Raw genomic sequence first — 6928 nt, 5'->3', positions numbered from 1 at the left:
TTCGAATGAATCGATTGCCCATTGTACAGGGATTAGTTGGGGCAAATTTACCTCAATGTTGTAATCAAAATCTGTAATGAGACCCAACTTCTTGCCTTGTGGACTTCCATTACATCATTAGTATTATTTAAAGTATCGTATTTAAGCAGTTTTATTTGCAGTGGTAATGTTTCCTGTTGGAACAGGAAGTTAGGGCAGGACATGCCTATAGTCTTTTAGGCTACGTCTACATTAAACCGGATACATTTGAAAACGGCGTTTTCGTTTTAAAAGGCTCTTCGTTCACACTAGCATTTTCCAAATGTTTCTCAAAAAAATGCTAAATTCACCTTACAGCGCATACTTAAACCCTCATACAAGCTCAATTAGATGAAACAGACATCATACAGTTCTCATGCTATTCTTCAGACAGGATCATTTTATTTGCCATGATTTCCTGCTTGCTATTTGCTAGTCAGAATTACAAAATACTTGCATGTGCATGTTGTTTGCTGCATGTATCACAACAGTTCAGAAATTAAATGTCCGCGCGAGAGGCGCTAAAAAGTTACAAATAATGTGGCCTTATGAAATAACGTACCACCTGTCCTACACTAATACCTAAACTATAACTGATAGTGTTAGTAAAAGCAAATGTGAGATGAAAACACATTTTCTGAAGCAACCATGCCATTTTAGCTCGCTTCTTCGCGGTCCACATCGCAATGTCAATGCTGTATCAGGTGAGCAAGTTTACTACATCTGAAAAAAAAAAGTAAATATAGAACTGAACATGTGATGCAAACGTCAAAATGTATTAATGTACAAATCATGCAGTGTGTTTTGAGATCATAGCATAGTATTGTGCAAGGAACCGCACAAAAATAAATATTTATTAATCAATAATCTGCTCCTGTAATCATAATTGTGTGAAAAGGAATGAAAGTTGTTGGTGTCATATTAACTTCATCTGATAACTGAATTGTATGTGTACTTTTTCGGGGTTTACAAAAGTGTAAATAGAGTCAGATTTTTCTATCGAGACTGCTGCATATAGATTACCTAGAAACCTAATACACATGGAATATAAGCCACAAAACTAAAAACCTGGAGGGCCACTATCCTGCAGTGTTTAGCTCCAAAACACCTGCCTGGAAGTTTCTAGCAATCCTGAAGACCTTGATTTGCAGCTTCAGGTGTGTTTAATTCGGGTTGGCGCTGAACTCTGCAGGACAGTGGTCCTCCGGGAGTCCTGTTTTATAGTAAGTCATGGCGCCCTCTACTGGCCGGAAAGCATATAAGTTGATAAAAAGGCATTTAAGGTTTATGGGTGGGTTAAGGTGCAAGGGAAGGGTTAACCGTATAAATATAGATGTAATTACTGAAGGAAAAAATGACAGATGTAATTACATGCAGGTAATTATAATAATATAAGAACAATGTAAAAACATGTATGTACATAATAAGTGCATTGTATCAAATGTTAGTATACAAGTTAAAGACACTTAATATGAAGGACCAAAGAATCTATTAACATTTGATAACTTTGCTGTTGATGTGTTGATGGTGATATCTTAACTTTTTTACTTTTTTATTTCTCATTATTTTAATAATAAAAGCTATTTTGTAATTGAATATTACATATTGGTAAAAAAGAACCCTAACATAAAATAGAAGTAGCCTAGGCTATATATTACCTAGATCTTTAAACACTACTGCCAGTAAATTAGAAATAGGCTACAGTCGTTATCCATCAAATGAATCACAAAATCGTTGTTTGGGTGGGACATGTCCCCACCACTTTTTGCTAGGGTCGATATTGTCCCCACTACTTTTGAAACATCTCGCGGCACGAATAGGCTACCAAAAAAAAAACCTTCTCCAGTTAACTAGCAGAGCATTCATTTCGTACATTTGTTAAATAAGAGGCGATCTAGCGCTGAAATGTGTTGTTTTTGAAATCAAGTGATTAAAGTGCGCGTTGCCGCTGCAATCAGTGGCGCGGATACTTCTCTTGTGGCTCGCGCACAGTCTTCACTCGGACGCGCGCTTCAATTCATATACAACCACTGATAAACATAGCCTAAATTGTTTTTTATGAAAAAAAAAAAAAAAAAAAAAAAAAAAAAAAACTATAAAAGTGTGAATTAGGACCCAGAACCTCTGACACGCTTGGCAAAAGTTCTGCCACTGGACCATTTAAATACACATTTAAAATAGTCGGGTATTTATTCACGTGAACATTCTCGCCATTAACAACATTAGACCACATTAAACGACAAATTAAACCCAATGTACTATTTAAATCGATTGCTGGACATCGTAATGTTATTATATACATCTGATTTATGATTTAGCATTGTGTCAGCAACGCCCCCCCATCCCACCCACTTTTTAAAACAAAGTTGCGCCACTGGGTATATGTTCTAACGCTGGATTTTGAGGTTACACAATAGTCCAAACTGCACTGTCCCAAAAACCCATGCAGATTTGGTAACATGCCTTAAAATGAAATGATTTTTGAGTATTTTGCACAATGGCAAAGTAAATAACTGGATTTTAATGCAGACATCATATTTTAAAATGGCTACTTACCATACGTGCAGATGTGTCCCAAAGAGAAACTTAATGGGACGTCAAGCCAAACGCCTCAGAAAAGCACTATATTGTCTGAAATCTCCTCTTGAGGTGCCTTTAAAGAATATACAGTGGCTTCAGACGTCCGGCGTTATTCACACTATACTGACTCAGAGTTGAAGATCAGTTGATGCAGTAGGAGAGAACATACATGCAGGATATTTCCTCTGCTCACTCAGCCCTTCAATATTTTACTGCTGTACTTACCAGCAGTGTCTCCTGATTGGCTGAGCTGCTGCACAGTAATGTATGCTCTTGCCTTTAATTGGATGGAGACAATTTATGAGGCCCGTCCAGCCTTATTCCTGTTCACTCTAGTTTGTGCTCTCTCTCTCTCTCTCTCTCTCTCTCTCTCTCTCTCTCTCTCTCTCTCTCTCTCTCTCTCTCTCTCTCTCTCTCTCTCTCTCTCTCTCTCTCTCTCTCTCACACACACACACACACACACACACACACACACACACACACACACACACACACACAGAGAGAGAGAGAGAGAGAGAGAGAGAGAGAGAGAGAGAGAGAGAGAGAGAGAGAGAGAGAGATGATAGATGGGCTGTGCAATATCAGGGGATGAATGAAATGTAGATTTAAAAAATATTAATATTATTATTAAAAATGTAGATGAAGACAGAAGAGAGAACAAACAGTTAACGTTTACTATAACATAGCTTTCATCGAGAGCAACATACAAATGAGGAAAAGCACAAGGAACCAATACTATTAGCAGTTCCACAATAATTCATTTTGAGAGTAAGCAGAAGTGTGACTGTGTGTGTGTGTGTGTGTGTGTGTGTGTGTGTGGGTGTGTGTGTGTGTGTGTGTGTGTGTGTGTTAATATGAGTCTTTATGTACCATTATGGATTATTTAAATGTTCATAAAAGAGATTCAAAGGGTCATTATAGGACAAACGATAGGAGATACTTGCTATGATAAGTGTATGTGTTCTTGCAGTAAATGGTAAAATAATTTGCGCGAATAACCAGTGTATTTATGATTACAATAATAAATTAAAATGATATGATAACAAATAACAGTTTGCAATATTAAGCAGCATAATTGATATATTTACAGTTAACCAGTTAAAATTAATGGAAGTAGATGAGACCAGAAGCCTCTACACATTCAGGTTACGCTTTTACCTTAAAGGTGCTCTAAGCGATGTCACGCGTTTTTTAGGCCAAAACATTTTTTTGTCATATCCAGCAAACATCTCCTCACTATCCGCTAGCTGCCTGTCCCCTGAACACACTGTCAAAAAAACATGGTCTCTGTAGACAGCCCAGGCTCCAAAAAACGGCAACAGAAACAAACTGGCCCAGCCTGGACCACGAAACATAACAAACAGTGTTCCAGCCAATAACCGACAAGAATGATTTGGGGGGTGGGGGTTGGGGGGGTTAGTGCGCGTGCACATGAAGGGGTGTGTGTGGAGGAGAGAGAAGCATGAAGAGGGAAGTTAGCTAGAGGACAGATGTCCTAGACGAGCCTAGATCGAGCAGCCTCCATTTTGTTTGACAATACTTCGAACGTCAACAAGAAGTGACGTCACCCAACATCGCTTAGAGAGCACCTTTAAAAATAAGGTGAATACGACCCGTGTTTCTCACTTTAAAGGGAGGAATGTAATTTTACAAGTTTACCACTCAGAAAAGGTTTTGAGCATTTGAACATTTACCAGGCGAACATCATTTATTTACTTATGTTTTTGCAAAATGATAAATTGATAAAATGATTTCACTTTCATTTTTGTTAGATGAGTTTTAGACTCTCTCATTATGTTGTTACCTGTGTGACATCAGTTTGTGTGTCATCAGCCTAAACACCCAGTTGATTTCTGTCAAATGTTTTCTACCAATTTTATCACTAGCCTGTGTTAAAGGAGAACTCGGCAACTCTAGCGAACTCTAGTCACTTCTTCGCTGATTTTCCCTTTTGTTGTCGCATGTTTTCCCCACGAGCTCCCCCTACAGCTGTGGTGGGGCGTATATTTCACAACACAGTCGTAAAAAACTCACTTGCGGCAGCCTCCTCCCCCTCTCTACCGCTGCTCATGTGCGTTTGTTTTGATCGGAGCAAGCCAACTGTATCGCGTGGAGCTATGTCTACTGAGGTGGGTAATCTGGTAATACATCATAAATGCGTGTGTGTTTATGTCGAATTGCCGTAAAGCAATTTGTGTTTCGCGCTCGTTCTCGTTCTCGCTTTCGCTTCTCACGAGACTTCCAATTTCTATCTTGCCGGGACGGTAGTGAACAAGTTGCAAGGTTGGTTTTCCGCCTGGGAACGCTGGGGGGAGCGGGGAAAGTCACCAATATCACCAGAACAGGTTGTTTAACCATCCAAATGATTTCTAGACAGTTTTATTAAGTTAAAAAAGCTACCAAGTTCTCCTTTAACTTTGAAATACATAAAGGGACAGAAACTAAGCTACTATATTTCACCTCTAGATGGCGATGTTTAATCTTTTGTTGCTGTGGGAATGAATAAGGTTGCTCAAATGAGAAAGAGGACAGTGTTAATTCCTGGGCTGGTCGATGTGAAATGAAAGATAATTTTTATTATTATTATTATTACTACTATTATTATATTATTAGTAGTATTGAATCCAAGTACTGTTTTTAATTAAATTTTATTATATATTATACTATTTTATATGACATATACAGTATGTAAGACATTGCAGTTTTCTTAGCTTCTAGTGTGTGAGCTCTTGCAATGCTACTAGCATAATACTGTATCTCTACAGCTATACATGTAGCATATGTGAACAATATTCCTTTTTGACATTTTTTTTAGCCTGTATGACTATTAAAATGTAAAGTAAATATAAATCAGCAGTGGTTATTTTCTCATTATTTTTGTTAAGTCACATTAAAAAGAAATCACAGGTTGCGGATTGCATGTGTTTTTTTTTTTTTTTTTTAAATATGTTTGGGTGCCAGGAAAATATGACCCCCACCACCTTTTCTAGATGTACCTTTTGGAAAAGGGCTTTTTAGGACCAAATCTTGACTTTTATAACAATATTTTATTTGAAAATTTAATATTGGTAAACCGTACCAACAATCACAAAAATAAATACTTTGCATACCTTAAAATCGCATAGCGCTGAAATGACAGCAGTTTCTCCCTGAAGTCGGATGGCAAGCATCCTGGGGTGCACTGCACACTTGTTTTACACGTATTTGGCGCTCCCTATTGTTGCAGGTGTATTATAGACGTGTGAAAGTCTAGACCCTGAATATAAGACAACCCAATTTTTTCAGATGTATTTCCAAGGGGGAAAAAACAGTCTTATATTAACTATGGTAGTTCAATTGATCATTTGGGTAAATCGTACAAAATGTACAGCACTTATCAGCAATTTCATAGCCTATTGCATGTTCAAACACTTGGGTATACAAGGAGAGATGGCAGAAGCATCTACAACAACACTCAATTTCTTGGCAGCATCAGACTTGACTTCAAGAAGTGAATAGGCATCAGAATCGATGGCTGTAGTGTCATGGTTGGAAGGAAAAACTCTGCTATACTGATGCTAGTGCAGGTTTCAGGCACTAGATGGCTCTCCAGGACTGCTGTGTTTGTGTGCTAGACTAGAGCAATGGGAAGAGGTGAAGTTACATTTCCAGCTGTGCAAAGATCCAAAACGATGCTATGCTGCAAAAGTACTCTACCAAATGTACTGTGATCCCTTGAACAAACTCTACCTGGAGTTTCTCATGCCCATCTTACAAGAGTTTTCAAGAGTCAACAAATTGTTCCAACTCGAAAATGGGAATGCGTTCAAAAATCTGGACTGCCTACAAGAAATTTTTCCATACAGTATTTCAAGAGTAATCACACTCAGCGCCATTCCTCCATCCTGTAACGGTCACCAGCTGGAGTGCCCTTGAGAGCCACCAGAGGGCACTCCACATCAGACTATTGTCATTCCATCACAAACTACATTTCCCATAACTCACTGCCCGGACTCTTCATCCAATTATCACATCCACCTGTGTCTCATTATGTTTAGCTCACCCCATATAAGCCTGGTTTTCTCATTAATTAAAATCTGTGAAGTCTTGTTTAGTGTTATAGTGCAATTCTGAGCATTCTCCCTGTTTTTACTTTTTTTTTTTTTTTTTTTTTGGTTTTGGATTTCTTGCCTGTTCTGTGGATTACTCTTTTGCCTGTGTTCCCTGCCTTGTTGTGTTTGTTTGTTTGTATGGACGGACTGCCTGCCTGTGTTTGACCCTCTTTGGATTACGTTTTTGGATTACCCTGTTCAACTTGGATCCTCAACCTTTGTGTCTCGGAGCAGTTTGT

This window comes from Scardinius erythrophthalmus (assembly GCF_964197995.2).
Source record: "Scardinius erythrophthalmus genome assembly, chromosome: 15".
Lineage (NCBI taxonomy): Eukaryota > Metazoa > Chordata > Actinopteri > Cypriniformes > Leuciscidae > Scardinius > Scardinius erythrophthalmus.
Note: the sequence above shows the minus strand (reverse complement) of the source record.